Source organism: Polypterus senegalus, chromosome 12 (assembly GCF_016835505.1).
Source record: "Polypterus senegalus isolate Bchr_013 chromosome 12, ASM1683550v1, whole genome shotgun sequence".
Lineage (NCBI taxonomy): Eukaryota > Metazoa > Chordata > Cladistia > Polypteriformes > Polypteridae > Polypterus > Polypterus senegalus.
This window is the reverse complement of record NC_053165.1, coordinates 105,690,109-105,705,471: the sequence shown is the minus strand read 5'-3', so window position 1 is coordinate 105,705,471 and position 15,363 is coordinate 105,690,109. Positions and strand designations below refer to the sequence as shown.

Genomic DNA, 15,363 nt, shown 5'->3' with positions numbered 1-15,363 from the left:
TGCTTTGATTCCAGAGGTATGAGGCACAAGTACTAAGCACTGCACAATATTTTGAACCAAATATAAAAAAACAACAGCATTTTCAGACCAACTAAATTCAATTAAGAGTCAAAGGGTCAGACCAACCCTAGATGAGGTACTAGTCCAGCATAGGCTCACGTGGGGATGAAATTGAAGGACTCAGTTACAGACTATATTAACTCTGTATTGACACTGTTGTACCGTCTATAACATTGCGCTGCTTTCCAAACAACAAGCAGATGATTACTAAGGAGCAAAAATATATCCCGAAAGAGAAGAAGAAAGTGTTCAAATCTGTTGACAAAGGGGTTCTAAAGGGTGTACAGTAAGTGCTGAAGAAAAAGCTGAGTGAAGAAAAGGAAGCTTACTGAGCTAAAGTGGAAACCAAACTCACTCTGAATAACAAGAAGAATGTTTAGCATGGACTAGGAATAATTACTGGAATCAAGTAATCCAAGGTTCAGGTACCAGAAGAAAATGTGGACAAGGCTAACACCCTGAACAAATTTTGTAATAGCTTTTCACTCCTTCCACCACCTCCACCACCACCACCTTGTTCCAATGACCAGCACCCCAACCCCATCACATTGCCCCTACAACATCAACAACTCTTACCACTTCAACTGGTATGGCCAATGATGAGTCCAGCTCTGACCAAATATGGGCTGTTCATAACCTATGACCAAGTGAGCAGACAAATGAGAAGGCTTCACAAAGGAAAAGCCGTGGGACCAGATGGAGTCAGTCCTTGAGTTCTTAAGGTCTCTGCTCCTAGGTTACCTGTTTTGTCTCTCACTAAGGCTACAAAAAGTGGTGCTTCTGTGGAAAACATCTGGCATTGTGACAGTTCCATAGAAGGAAGGTGCTTCTTCACCTACTGACTACAGAGCAGTGGCACTCATGAGGACCTTTTAGACGACCGTCTTAGACTATAAGAGTCCTCGTGTGAAAGATCACCTGGACCCAATAAAGTCTGCCAAACAGACAAAGTGGAAGAAGCAGTTGTCTACCTGCTCCACCTGGACAAAGCTGTCAATACTGTGAGGATCATGTTTTTTGAATACTTTATTGTCCTCAATAGCATCCAGTCATCCGTTTATTTCTTAGTGCAAAGAGAATTGTTTGCAACCTAAAATCAGCAAATCCAAGGAACTGGTTATTGACTTTAATCACACCAAAGAGCCTCTACCCCCATTCACTGTTCAAGGAGTAGAAGTGGAGGCAGTGTACTTCCGTAAGTACTTGGGGGTCCACATCAGTGACAGGCTGGACTGGTCTCGTAACACAGTGGAACTATATAACAAAGGGCAGAAAAGACTCTTTTTTTCTTAGCAGACTTTGCTTCATTAATGTGTGTAGTGCATCCTTCACATCTTTAAATCTGTCATGGCCAGTGTGATTTTCTAAACTTGGTGTGCTGGGCTGGTAACATCACTTCATGAAAGACCCAATGAATTAACAAGCTAATAAAAAAAGGCAATCTTGGGAATGGTACTCCCCACAGTCTAGTTACAAAGGAGAGAATAAAGACAAAAATGATGGCCATTATGAGGAAAGCTGCACATCCTGTCCCTGACACCCTAATACTGAGAACTTTCAGCTAACAAATTATTCAGAAGATGTGTGCCAAAAAATGCTACTGGTATTATTTTTTTACCTACAGCAGTAGGGAGGAAATGAAAACACCTCAAAGAAGGGCACTGCATTCAACCCTGGACACTAAATTTTGAGACATTGACTCCTATGCACAAAAAAAAGGATATTGCTTAAGGCAAATTGGAGATCTCAGTGGTCAGACACAAGCAAGAGCATCAAAAAATTGAACTGCGAAAAGTTGGCTGGCACTATCTATTGGTAGAACGGGATGATTTGGAAGGCATTGTGGCAAAGAGTCATTAACATAATGAATAATAGGTGTGAAGCAGTCAGGAGGAGGAATAAAGATTGCTGAAACATATTAAGTATTTTATTTTGTATAGTACAGCTCACAAGGAACACTGAATGTTTCGCAAGAAATCAAATAAAGGAAAAGTTAAATATTATCCATCCATCCATCCAGTATCCATCCATCTATTATCCAACCCACTATATTCTAACTACAGGGTCACGGGGGTCTGCTGTAACCAATCCCAGCCAACACAGGGCGCAAGGCAGGAAACAAACCCCGGGCAGGGTGCCAGCCCACCGCAGGGCGTTAAATATTATAGTAAAAACAAAACACTGAAAAACCACCAAAGTCAAAGGGACTGAGAATGGAATTAAAGGAAAAACGGTGTCATAGTGATAGGAAAGGAGAGTAAAATATCATAAACAAAATGTTTAGTAGTAAGTATCTAATCTAATTCATTTTCCCCCTAGAAATCTGCAGATAAGGCCGAATAAAGAATGGTAATGGTCTCAGTAATATTGATCTGCTTAGGTTCTTAAAAAGAAAATCAACAGTTTTAAAAATGCCTGCTGGAGCATATGAGAGCACCAACAAGCCATGAAATTAAATAATTGGTTTAATTAACAATAAGAGTCTGCTTCTACTTGAGAAATTGTTTGGAGATTGAGACCCAAAGTTAGCTGGATATCTGTTGGCTCACTTCAGATCTCATTTCTTTTTGGCTGCCATTTAAGTAAAAATAAAGCCATTCAGATAACCAAGTGTTAAAAAAAGAAGGTTATTAAAACAAAGGGAAGAAAGCAGCAGAAATTCATCACTGATGAAGAAAGTGTCAGGAAGAAGAACCTGCAGCTACTGTAGCCTTCTGTCCGAGTTGGACACCCCTACAGTATAAAGTAAAGATGAATTCAGAATTTCTTGGATGTGATGGTGGTCTACTGGTTAACACTGCTGCTATTTTAAGCTGAGGAATGTATTTTCTGCTTTCCATTCATCAGAAGAATATATTAATTTTTTTTCTTAGAAATATATATATATATATATACTGTATATATATACATTTCTATACTATACTATTTTTTAGCACTCTGTGTTTATTCATATTTCTGCTTTATTTAATTCACTTGCTCCTCAAGATTCTACAAACTGAGCAAGTCTGTGGTGAAGGGTAGTTTATAAAATGAATTATAATTGAAATATACTTTACAGCCTTCTATTAGAAATGAGCAGGCTCTACGGTAGCCTAAAGCTTAACAAGCAGTTCTGTGGTGTTTGCATTTGTTCATATGGTCATCATCAAGTGACTGTTTTAAGTAATATTTAAAATGAAGTAAGGTAGTGATCATATCAATAGAAAAACTCAACTGAATGGATTTCTCTGTAAGTAAGATACTGTTGTACAGTATGTCTTAGACTCAAAACAAGAACTCTGCTATTTAAATAAGCATTCTTGCAAAGCGATTAAAAGTGACAGTTTTATGTAAGGAATGCAAAATACACTGATCATAGAATATTTAAAAAAAAGCCAAAGTTCTCTCATGCCAAACCAAGCATCATGAATTGAGTTCATAGCTGATGATGACTACCCAAGTAATGGAAGCACACATTTTTCTTTCTGTGAGCTGTATTCATATTCATACAGTATGTGTCTGCTCCAGTAACATAAAAAGAGAGATGACCCACTAAACTGTAGTGAATTTCACACATGAACCTCAAGTCACTACCATTTTTACTATATAGCAGAGATACATTAGTTTCGTATTTTAGTAGATTTGACTTATTTGCATTTTGAGCAAATTTGTTTACACATAACAGTTCCAGATTAGCACAGAGTCAAGAGGAAGTTTCTATGAGTTGTGTAAAATGTCCAAAAAGGTTTTAATTCGTATATCATTTGGGCTCTTTCTCTCATTGTATCATGTATGTTCATGACCTTTATTCTAGCGTATCTTTACTATTCTTAAAATTTGTATCTAATTTCATTTAACTTTTGGCAATGTACTTTTTCTTGTTTGAAGGGTATATTTTATAGTCTTTCCAGATTTTTGGCAAACATTTATCTTTGCACAACAAACAGAAATATTGTATAGGTCTCCTTTTTTTGATGTAAATTCTTGAGAGGGTCACAGACTGTCATCTTCGACGTCTATACCAGCACATCATACATAAGGATGTTTTGATGTTTTATGTATGTGCCTTGTTATGCCTTGGCCTTTTTTTTTCACCTATAAACTAAGAACCACATTATGTCTTAACTTGGCAAATTGCAAAGTAGGATATCATTTAGGGTTCATTCTTTTGTGATCTTTTAATTTGTGTTTTGTATGACTAAATAACTTACACGAGAGAAAGGCTTTTCATATTAACTGTTTGTATTCACCAGGGGGCACACACTACTTAAGAAATTGTCATTTTACACGTAACCTTATTAAACAATTATCTCTTTTTTTCACCCAACAAAACGAGATTCAAGCTGTATAGTTTAAAATTGCACCTAGCCAGTTACTTTTAATGTTGGTTTATGTCTCCTGAAAGAAAATGGTGGCAGAAAGCAGCACTCAATTATCAGAAGAACAGACTCCGTCCACTTTTACTGAATGCAGAAGCAGGAAAACCAGTGTTGTCAATACAGATTTACATAAACCCTTTCAGGTGACCCCCGGTGATTTGCTTCTGTAGGGGATCCAGTGGCTCGCCAGCCAAGAAGGACAACAGGGAACATTAGGCCTTGAGTGAGCAGTGGGCATTGTGCTGGTATGCATTGCCTAGTTTCTAACTTTGTTCAGGCCTTAGGCCTTTGTATTTCAAAATGTATATATTTAAAAATGTGTACAATTATTAATAACCTCTCACACTGGTGACTCGTAAATCAGTAGCTGAATGGAAGTTTAATAATTGTTCCTGGCTTTATCCCTTCTCTGCCCTCTTGCTGCTTTTGATGCAGCTGTTTAAATCATTGTTTTGTTCCATATAGGATGCAACATCAAGATATATGCATATTAGCTTAAGTGCTAAATACTTTTATGTATAATGAGTGTATAATGACTATGAGTATAAATGTAAATCAAAGTTTACATCAGTGTATTGGTTATCTATAAGTTTGTACCACTTCACATTGTGATAGCTATGTCTGTGCTATGGCTAAGAAAGAAAATGTAATCAACTAAATTGAAAGATATAAAACCAGTACATGCTTTCAATTTTAATACCAATTACTTATTTATTCATTAATATGTATAAAACAATCAATTTCTTGACATGGTGATTTTGGAAAAAAATACCATTAGATCGAATCAGTAATAATTGCACATAAACAACAACAGACATCAATAAAGAAAAGGTAATCACATGCTTGGCTGAAATTTTTTAATGTATCATTCTTCTTATGGCTTCATATGGGTAAGCTTGTCTGTTAGCTCTTTACTTTGCCATTGTCATAAAGTACAGTGTACACCATTATTCACAATATGACCAACATTGCTGCCCGGTTCTAGTAACATTCACTTATTCATCCATTAAAAAAAGTAACTTCCATCTGTTGGACTGACACAGTATCATACGGTGAGCGTTCTGTATTTGCAGTCTCTAGGTAGATAACAATTTGAGGCAGTAAAATTGAATAGTTGTATATCTAAAACATATGCAGTTGTGAATTCCTGTGAATCTGCGTATTTCCCCTTGGGATTAATAAAGTATCTATCTATCTATCTATCTATCTATCTATCATATAGTATATTCTATCTATCTATCTATCTATCTATCTATCTATCTATCTATCTATGCAGTTAAGGAGATGACACTGTATAAGGTGCTAATTTGATTTTTTTTTCTGTAATGATGTTAAAAGCTTGCTTAAAACACAAAAACTATTATTTAGACATACTGTAATTAAGGGAGCAAACTATTAACAATCTAGTTAATGAAAATGAAAGATAAAAATTAAATGAGCAAAAAGAATGTCTTCCACAAGTTTATAATGACAACTAGGCCATGTTTTTTGGTTTTTTTTGTTTAGAGCGAAAGCTAATCAACGTGTTTATAATTGAAGACAGGTTTGATTATTATTTTTTATGTCTGTTGAATTTTAAAACTGTATCACTTTTATAATATTGTATACAGTTATTTATTTACATTTATGTACCTGTGTATTTCTCTTTTGATATACCAGATCCTTCTCCTTCTTGCTGATGGATAATAAGTTACGAAGTGATGAGCAGAAGTAAAATATTTATTATGCAAAATTGGCCTAGAGGTTGAAACGGAAGCCAAGAAAGGCTGCCATGCTTTGTAGTGGAGCTGAACCAATTTTCATTTGGTGAAGTTTGTTTTGTCCACTTTCAGGTAGAATTATACATCATAAAACCGTATGTGAAATAAATGGTGTTACATGGTTCTTAGAGATGAGCAAAAGTAGTTTGCTAACTAACATTATAACAAAAATAACTTAATTATCAGTAAGAATAGGTATTCCATCTGGAATTGTTTAAAACAAAGAAAAAATGTAGATGGAGTAAAAACTTGGCTTGAATGAAAGCCAACATATCATTTGGATTTGCACTGAATGACACCAGATACTGTTACATTGTGAATACAATATATAATTATGTAATCAGTAATGTTTGGGAAAAATCTTTGTATGCATTCTGTATTATTTTATTTTCTCATTATAAAAAGAATGATTACAAGTAAATCTTTGTAGACATCTTTAGAAAGTAACATTTTTAACATTTTCATACCTGCTTTAGGGGTGGCGCAGTAACTGCTGCCTTGCAGTTAGGAGACCTGGGTTCACTTCCCGGGTCCTCCCTACGTGGAGTTTGCATGTTCTCCCCGTGTCTGCGTGGGTTTCCTCCCACAGTCCAAAGACATGCAGGTTAGGTGGATTGGCGATTCTTAATTGGCCTTGGTGTGTGGTTGTGTTTATGTGTGTCCTGCGGTGGGTTGGCACCCTGCTCAGGATTGGTTCCTGCCTTGTGCCCTGTGTTGGCTCCAGCAGACCCCCGTGACCCTGTGTTCAGATTCAGCGGGTAGGAAAATGGATGGATGGATACCTGCTTTATCCAAGTGCTCGCCCATATGAGGTCCAGTAAAAATTGACCATTAAGCAAGCACACACAACTTTCAGGTGTGACAGAAAAATTGAAGCACTGTGTTGAAACCCAATAAAGACAGATAGAAAGCATGCTAACTCCACGCAGACAACAACCAGGCAACCACCAGGCCACTAACCATATCACGAGAAGATATATAAGCCACACTGTTGCTAACATGCCTGAGCATGTGTAATATTGAATTCTGGGTTTTTTTTGTAACTAGGCTGTAATAATCAAAAGGAAAATATGTTCCATCATAGGAATTGTCTTAGTGTCATATCTGTAAAGTGTATATGTGACAGTTTCTGTTAGATTTATATAAAATATAAAATGCTAACTGATGCATCTGTCTGCCTCGTGATCACTAGTGAATCACTGGAGCTAAAACCTTCATCTGGGTCTTAATCAAAAGCTTATGACATGATAGCATTGGTGAAGCAAAAAATGTGACTAGCGACCACCTCCACAAAGCTATAAAGGTTTCAAATCTTTCCTACAGCAACTGCATAGGGAACCTGAAACTGATTGAGAAGATGACATTGCAGAAAGCAAAGGAAGAGTAGCGACATCTGGTGGGTGTGCAGCAAAATGCAGAAGCCGAGTATAGGAAGAAGAAGAAGACAACTCTGGCATCCACTAAGCATCATGCAAATGTGGTGTTGCAGCCTACATGTTGCAACTCGTACTCGTGAAACACTGAGGCTGAAACCTTGGTCTTGGAAGGACGGGAGGTGTTCCTAGTATTGACTAAGTTGATTAGAAGATAGAAGTAGCGTTTGGCTTACTTTGCCAGCCGTGACAAATATTGCCTATGGTGTTGTCTATTTCACAAATACTTATTTTACTACCCTGCTGTTTGCTTTTTCCACTGTTCCACATCTGTAAACCTGATTACAATATGTTGTGCAGTGCCACAGAAAAATATAAGACTTGGTAGTTCTGGTCTCATAAACCTTTCCATAAAGAATACACGTTTAAATGTTCTGCTATCTCATATATTAATACCTTTAATGAGATATTGTTTATTTATGGTTATATGTACTGTATGTATTTCAAATCCTTATCACTTTATGTGTGTGTACTGTGTAGTATGCATTTTAGCCCAGTGCTCACATGAGTTTTCTCTGAAATCATCAGTTTTATTAATTGTACTTGGAAACTCCGTATTAACATAGGACACGTATCCTATCAAGGGTTAGTTTCTGGGGTTAGGGTTAGGGTCAATTGCTGCTAGAATTAGCTCCAAGCCTCCATGGCTCCACATTGGAATATGTGGGTCCATAAAATGAATGATTGTACGTTTTAAATTCTAACGTTCACAGATGTTACTACTACTGCCTCAGACCTAAATTCGGTTCACACATCACTTACCATTGTTCTGAAAGTTGCAATTACTGATTATGTCCACTTGTGTTACGACACCATGAAAATGTAAGGATGACTGTCAACTTGGTGGTGCATAAGTGAGTTTATTCTGCGATTTGGGGTTAGTTGTTACTTTGCGTTTTAAGGTAAAGGTCTCCATAACTCTGTCAGAGAAATAAGTGTATTTGGAAAATACATTGATGGATTATACATTGGATTTCAAGTGTTTACTTTAGGAGTAAAATGTAGTTTTTCAGTTGTGTACTATATATGGGATTAATGTTAGCTGCTCAATATAGACTCAGTTACAAGGAGAAGCAGGATAAGAACAAAAACAATAAGAAATATAAAAATGGTTCGTTGGTGCTTGGAACAGTTTCCTACAGCAGTGAAGATCATATTTGAATAAGTAAAAATTGCAAGCTGATAAACTTTGAGAATTAAGATTCTGTTGTTGGGCTTCTATCCCCATTTTGATCATAATAAGCAGGTGTAAAATAATTGAATCAGTAACACAGAATGAATTTTTACTCTTGTATTCATAACCAGATAAAGCCCTCTTCATGTCATTTTTCATTTCCCCAATCCCTTCTCCTTTCCACCTCCATACCACCTCAGTATGAAGAGCTTTAAAAACGTGGTATTTCATGTATGCCAGGACCGTTTCTGTCAAGTTCCAAACACTAATTACTTACAGTTATAGTATATTTGTTATAGTTAGTCTAGTTATAGGCAAAGCTAAGGAGCACCTACTCATTCCACTTTTCCATCCAGCAATTGGAGACAGTCAGAAAAATGCCCTTGTCTGCAATTGCTAATTTCAGGTTTTTCAGCTTCAACAGAGATGTGGCAAAATTGCTAAATCAATCTGTCTCTTCATTTCCTCCATTTTGAGCCTAGCCCATGAACACAGTTCTTGATACTAGGCATGTGCGTGATTCTAGCTGCTCATACACTTTATTCAGAAAGTTGAGCTGCAGTAAAGTTGAACATTGATGCATTGTAGAGTTTCTTGTTTCACAATGAAAATCCTACCAAGAAACACATGAAGTTGTTCTGTAAAGTAGAATTCTGTTTAAACATATTAGTTTAGTTTTGCTATTGCACCATTGAAATATTCCGTAGACTGAATGCTTATTTGCCTAAATGTACTGTCAATTAATCTGTGCTTAACCCTTGCAGTGGGTATTGGGATATCATAGTTTTGGGGATACAGCTGTGCTTGGTCTACTGCTAGTTGAGAGAGAGAGAGAGAGAGAGAGACTGTGACTCACTGAATTTATGCAAATCAGGTAAGAGGAAAATTCAAGTGATGAGTTTTGTTTTCACCATGTGTGGGTCTCAACAAAGTGAATGTCGAAGTCGTTTGCTGGAGGCTGTAGAGGAAACATATGAACACGTTTTACCAGCTCTTGACTTTTCTCTTTGAGTTTAATTTAGAATTTTGTTTTATATGAATCATGAATTTTGCTTTCATCTTCCCTTCGTGGGCTCAAATGCACGAGAGCCCGTGGTAAGAAGTAAAGGGAGGGTGAAGTCGTGGTTTCACTTTGAGTGCTCCTCTGCTTTTCAGTGCTTCTTTAACGGTACGGCTGCGAGTCTGAGGAATCAGTGCATCTGTGCCAGGTAAATTAATCTTGTTATTTAATAGTGAACTTGGGCACTAACAATAGTAATGGCTTGTTATTCTGCCTTGAGGATCAAGCTCAATTCTATGGTGTTCTATGCAGAATCCTGCTTTGCCTTTTTCAGACTCAACAATTACTCTTTTTGGAAGATGCTTTATTATGCCTAACTGATCCAAAATAAGGGGATTATAAATAGTATTTAAAAAGCCAAATTATTTCTTAACACCCCCCTCAGATATCAAACTTTTGTTTTAAGAGTATTTTTTCTTTAAATAGTAGTAGATTGCCAAACTACATGGAAAATGTTGTTCCTTGTTTTTGGTAATATTCATCTAGTCATTTTCTAACCACTTGTTTTGTTGTGTTTAGTTACTTTATCCGTATCTATAGGTGAATTTTATGTAAGTATAACGGCTCACCAATTTTAAGGGCTTAACCTTCTTACCCAACCCCACCCCAATTTAAAATGCTGACTGTTTATTTTGGTTGAATGAGTTCCTTGTTTTCATTTACTTTGTTCAGCTGGGCAGGTCTTCACCCACTCATCTTCATTTTGCTCACTTATTACAGGCCGTGCGTTCTTTGCTTACCTTTCCCACTGGTTATTGTTAGGAGTTCTGTTTGTCTTGTTGACTTCGGCTTTGGATTGTGGATTTGTTTTTTGTTTTGTTTGATTTGGGGTCCATCCCTTGCTGTTTTAGTTTTAATGGTACAGTAATGTATAGCTCTTTTTCTGCTGCTAAACAAATAGCCATTAAAGACAGAAACATATAAAATCAGCAGATATGCTGAACTGGTATATATAATTAATGCCAGGTCATATAAACAGATGAGGAAAAAGTCAGACAGCCCTTAACTGAAAACAAGCTTGTCTTTCATTGCTTTGAGTTCTCTAAAGGTCCAGTTTCACTGGTTTTATGAAACTATGTGTCAGCATGCACGGTGATGACGGGATGCATGTGTCTTTGTGAGTAAGATATGAAATCCAGTGAAATGAATGAAGTTAAATGGCACGAGGATACAAAGAAAACTGAAGTTTGCAACCTGCTGCCTAGATTAAATTAGCTAGGTGCAAAATGAACTTTCTTGATTTCCTCACAGTGCAAAGTGACATTTATATATAATAATAAATTATTCTTTATGGATACATCTACTTGCATATAATACTCATTCCTAGAAAAAATCATCAGAAAGTATTATTAAATGAACTCTACCCTTACACATCATTGCACCAACAACTGCAGCCAGAAGTCTGCTAAGTAGTTAAGGTGGCTTCATTTATTTCATTTGTAAATGCTGATTTGGCCAGTATGCTTCCTATACTGTCCAGTGAACACAATCTACGAACAACTGGCTTACTATCTCATTTTCTATGTAAACGCTTCTGACTGAATGGATTCCAGTTAATGTAGGATTTCAGTGATTTGAATAACAAAGATGCATTTTGGAGAAATAATATTTATTAGTGTGTTAGTGGATAGTTGGTAAAAGTCAGCCGTATACCATTTTATATATATTAAAAATATTTCACTTGCATATTAAAAAAACATATATATATATATATATATATATATATATAAAATATATATATATATATATATATATATATATATATATATATATATATATATATATATATATATATATATATAAATATATATATGTAAACATTGCAAAACTCTCCACACAACAAGTCATATAAAACTGATTTGGAAAAATTATATTTCAAAATTGTAAAAAGATCGCTTCTGAATAGCTAGTGGGCCTCACAGGCTGTAACAAATGCTAGTTCCAGCTCTTCACATAAAATCTTGATGTCTTTTCAACAACTAACCTGATAGTAAAGGCTGTGGTGCATTTTCTTTCCTGCAAGTAAGCTAATAAACTCTGTTTCCTATACAGATTGCAAATCAATGCCAAATCAAAATATGTCATCTTTTTTGACACTATGCAGCAAATCCTGTGTAAAGAGCTGGTAATAGGCATTTTGCCCTAAAGCCAAGGATGCTGTGGAAAACATCAAATAATGTATATATTGGATGATTCTATGACATTGAGCAGAATATAAGTAGGCTTCAAAAATGAATGGGTGAACAGTTTAACTATTTATGTAAATGTTGTTTAATTTACATTATTTTTAAGAAAAAAGATGAATTGAATTCACTTTTGAGTTGTTTACTGTTTCCTTTCTAATTGTCACAATGATTATTTATTTTGTATGTTTTAAAGTTCACAATGATAGAACTTACTCTGAAAAACACAAAATAAAAATTCACTTGACTGACTTAACCAAACAGATTTTCATGCGCTTAAGATTATTTCATTTAAAAATGCTTTCTTCTTTGCTCAGCCCATTCTTTAAAGCCTTTGTTTCCCTAACAAACCAATATTTTTAGCAATAACAGTGTTTTGGTGGTCTCCTTCTACATGATAAGTTCTTTCTTGGAACATCACATTATAATGATAGTGATAACCGTGAAATACTTTTCTGTTGTGTGCATTCTCCACATTTTTAGATTGTTTCTAACATTGTGTTTACCAAGACTATGCTGTAAATGGCCCTGTCTTGCTGCAGTACATGACTTTTCCTCATAACTAAGCCAAACTGTGAAATCGGTGCATGTTAGCTAAAATACCCATGTTTTTTTAATTCTAATATTCTAATCTACATCCTTTGCATTTTCTTCCTTTTCAATGTATTTTATACTATGATTTAACTAAAGGCCATTCCAACTGTGAACATTAAACTTCACAAGTGAATGTCTGGGCCTGAATTAAATGCCTTTAAAATCCCAAAGTTATTCCTTGCTTCTTATTGTTACTCAGCCTTCTAAATTATTATTTTTTTTTTAAATTACAATTGTTTAGCTACCAGAGGTGGAATAAATAGTTAAATAAATAAATAACAGTCTTTTTTTCTGCTAGGTAGATAAGCATTGAATAGTATGTGCTGAAACCACCTTCATTCTGAAATTAAGGTTTACATTTTGCTATTAAAATTTAGATGTAGTTGTGATATAAGTAGTTACATTAAAGTGATTAATGTATTATTTTTACTCCACTCAAATACATTATTCTGCCATGGTATAATTTTAAATTTCCATATATATTTTTGATTTATACAGGTAAACTATGTTACTGCTTTTTAATTCACTCTTTACATTAGTTAAGACTCTTCTTTAAATGTAATAAACTGTGGTGTTTATATTATTTTCATTTAAGGATCATTACTGACTGTGTCTTTAATTATTAATGCAATATGATAGCTGTAAATTATGAACAATATAAGATACGTTGATTTCAGTTTGGTATATGCAGCGTAACTCTACAATCATCCATTTTTAAGCTGATTTTTCTATTGCAGACTAAATTTATTTGTAAAGGGTGTCTTAAAAATGAATATACATTTCAAATAAAACTGTTAATTCATTTATTTATGATAAAACTGAAACACATCTCTTTGTAGTGTGCCTTATACCTAGCATGTGTTCTTGTACCATAGATAATTGTATTTTTACACACTTGGTTTAATGTATGGCCATGTGTACTGAGGTAAATTTAACATATTATAGTGGTAATATACTATGGCAATTTTTATAAACATTCACTGTGTATAAACAGCTTGCAGTTTTTAAGTTAATGACATGTTTTAAGTGTTTTATCTATCTATCTATCTATCTATCTATCTATCTATCTATCTATATATCTCTATCTATCTGTCTGTCTGTCTGTCTATCTATCTATCTATCTGGAAAAGAAAACATGTCTAATAACAGTAAAAGTCAGTGTTTTCACCAACATACACAGCAATCTGCCATCCAGTAACCACCCTGCTCTACTATATTATACCATAGTGTGCTATACTATGCTAAACTAAGCAATATTATACTACAAATGTGATTAATATGAATGTAGGAATGACAGCTTCATTGTGCATCAGTGAAAAGATAAAGTAATTGAAGTTAAATTTACACAAAAAAATGTCAACAGCAGAAAAGTGTGTCTAATATGTTTATTTTTCAGCATGGAACTATTTTCACCAAATTGTCTTTTATGTGCGGCATGTATACTCATCTTCAGGGTCATGGAGTATAGTCAGACCTATCTTAAACAGAATACCTGTCCTTTACAGGGCACACAGATTAAAACATCCATGTACATGGATGATTTAGAGTTGACAGACAACCTAAGCCATCTTTGGAATGGAAGGAAACTAGAGTACCCAGAGAAATACTGGACTGTGAGCCGTGAGGCAGCACCCCCGAGTAAAATGTAATTTCAATTTAAAAAGTTGATATCTTTGTAAACTTAGATTGTTTTTCAGATTTTTTCGTGACAGATAAAGTGGGTTCAGGTAATATGCAATGTTTGTTTTATGACCTGTCACATCTGAGTGTGAAACTACAGGGCTCTCTGTGGTATGTAAGTACTTTACACAAGCTAGTTTGGCAGCATAATGTCAAAAGCTGGAGTTGTTCTTCCAAACATAAACACATTTATATTAATAATATCCTCTTTTTACCCTTTCTTGATGGGTCAGATGAGAAAACTATCCCATTTTGCTGGTAAACATGTAGGTGGTTATATATATATATATACGTGCATAAATATACATAGTTTGTTTGGAATCAGTCAGCAAAACACATTGTGAAAGCTATTCAGAGACATCAAGACAATTCTGAAACAGTAAAAGACTTAACAGCTCATTTGATCAGTTGGTCTGGGTGGCAGCAGGCCTGACAGTCTAGTTTCAGTATTATTTAATCACCGGCATCAATAATGTCTCTTGGGTTTTGAGTTCTAAATATTCAACGTGCACACAAAACAGAGGAGCATTTGAAACTCTCGTAATTCAACTTTCAGTGATTAGCCAGTTTTGTTACAGTGTATATTGAATTATTTGTCAAAAACCTGTAAAGGATAATGTAATTATTTAAAAGAAAAAAGTAAACCGTTCTGTACATATACAAGAGTTATAGTATCATGAACTACTGTTTTGTTTGTGTGGTTTTGCAGTGATGATTATTAGGAGGCTTCAACAAAATTCGATACATGAGTGATAATGTGAGCAAAGAAGGTGGTGACAGCAATCAGCACTTGTCTCTCCAGCTTGCTCATGTGTTTGGGTCCATTCTTGTTAGTGATAATGTAACTAAGGGTTTTGGTGAGATATTCTGAATAATAATAATACACTGTATATTTTATTTAATGAATAATAATACATTTTTATATGGCACCTTTCCAATGATCAAAGTGCTTCACAAAAAATAAGAATGTGTTGTGGGATCTCTACTTTTGGTTTCATGTGTGCAGCTTACCAGCAACATGGATTTGCTTTTCTAATTCTTCCACAGCATTCCTTCCTTCT

At 35.1% G+C, this 15,363-nt stretch overlaps 1 protein-coding gene across 8 annotated transcripts in view; it reads left to right on the top strand.

Moving 5' to 3' along the window:
* Nucleotides 1–15,363, top strand: part of pou2f2a (POU class 2 homeobox 2a) — a 151,406-nt gene that overhangs the window by 91,202 nt on the left and 44,841 nt on the right. Inside the window, exon 1 of one of the 8 annotated variants that reach the window (XM_039773129.1) lies at nt 9,828–9,993. The exons of the other annotated variants lie outside the window; for them this stretch is intronic. The gene's annotated coding sequence lies outside the window, so the exon portion shown is untranslated. Of the gene's footprint in view, nt 1–9,827; nt 9,994–15,363 lie in introns of those variants that run through there. 8 annotated transcript variants of the gene reach the window in all.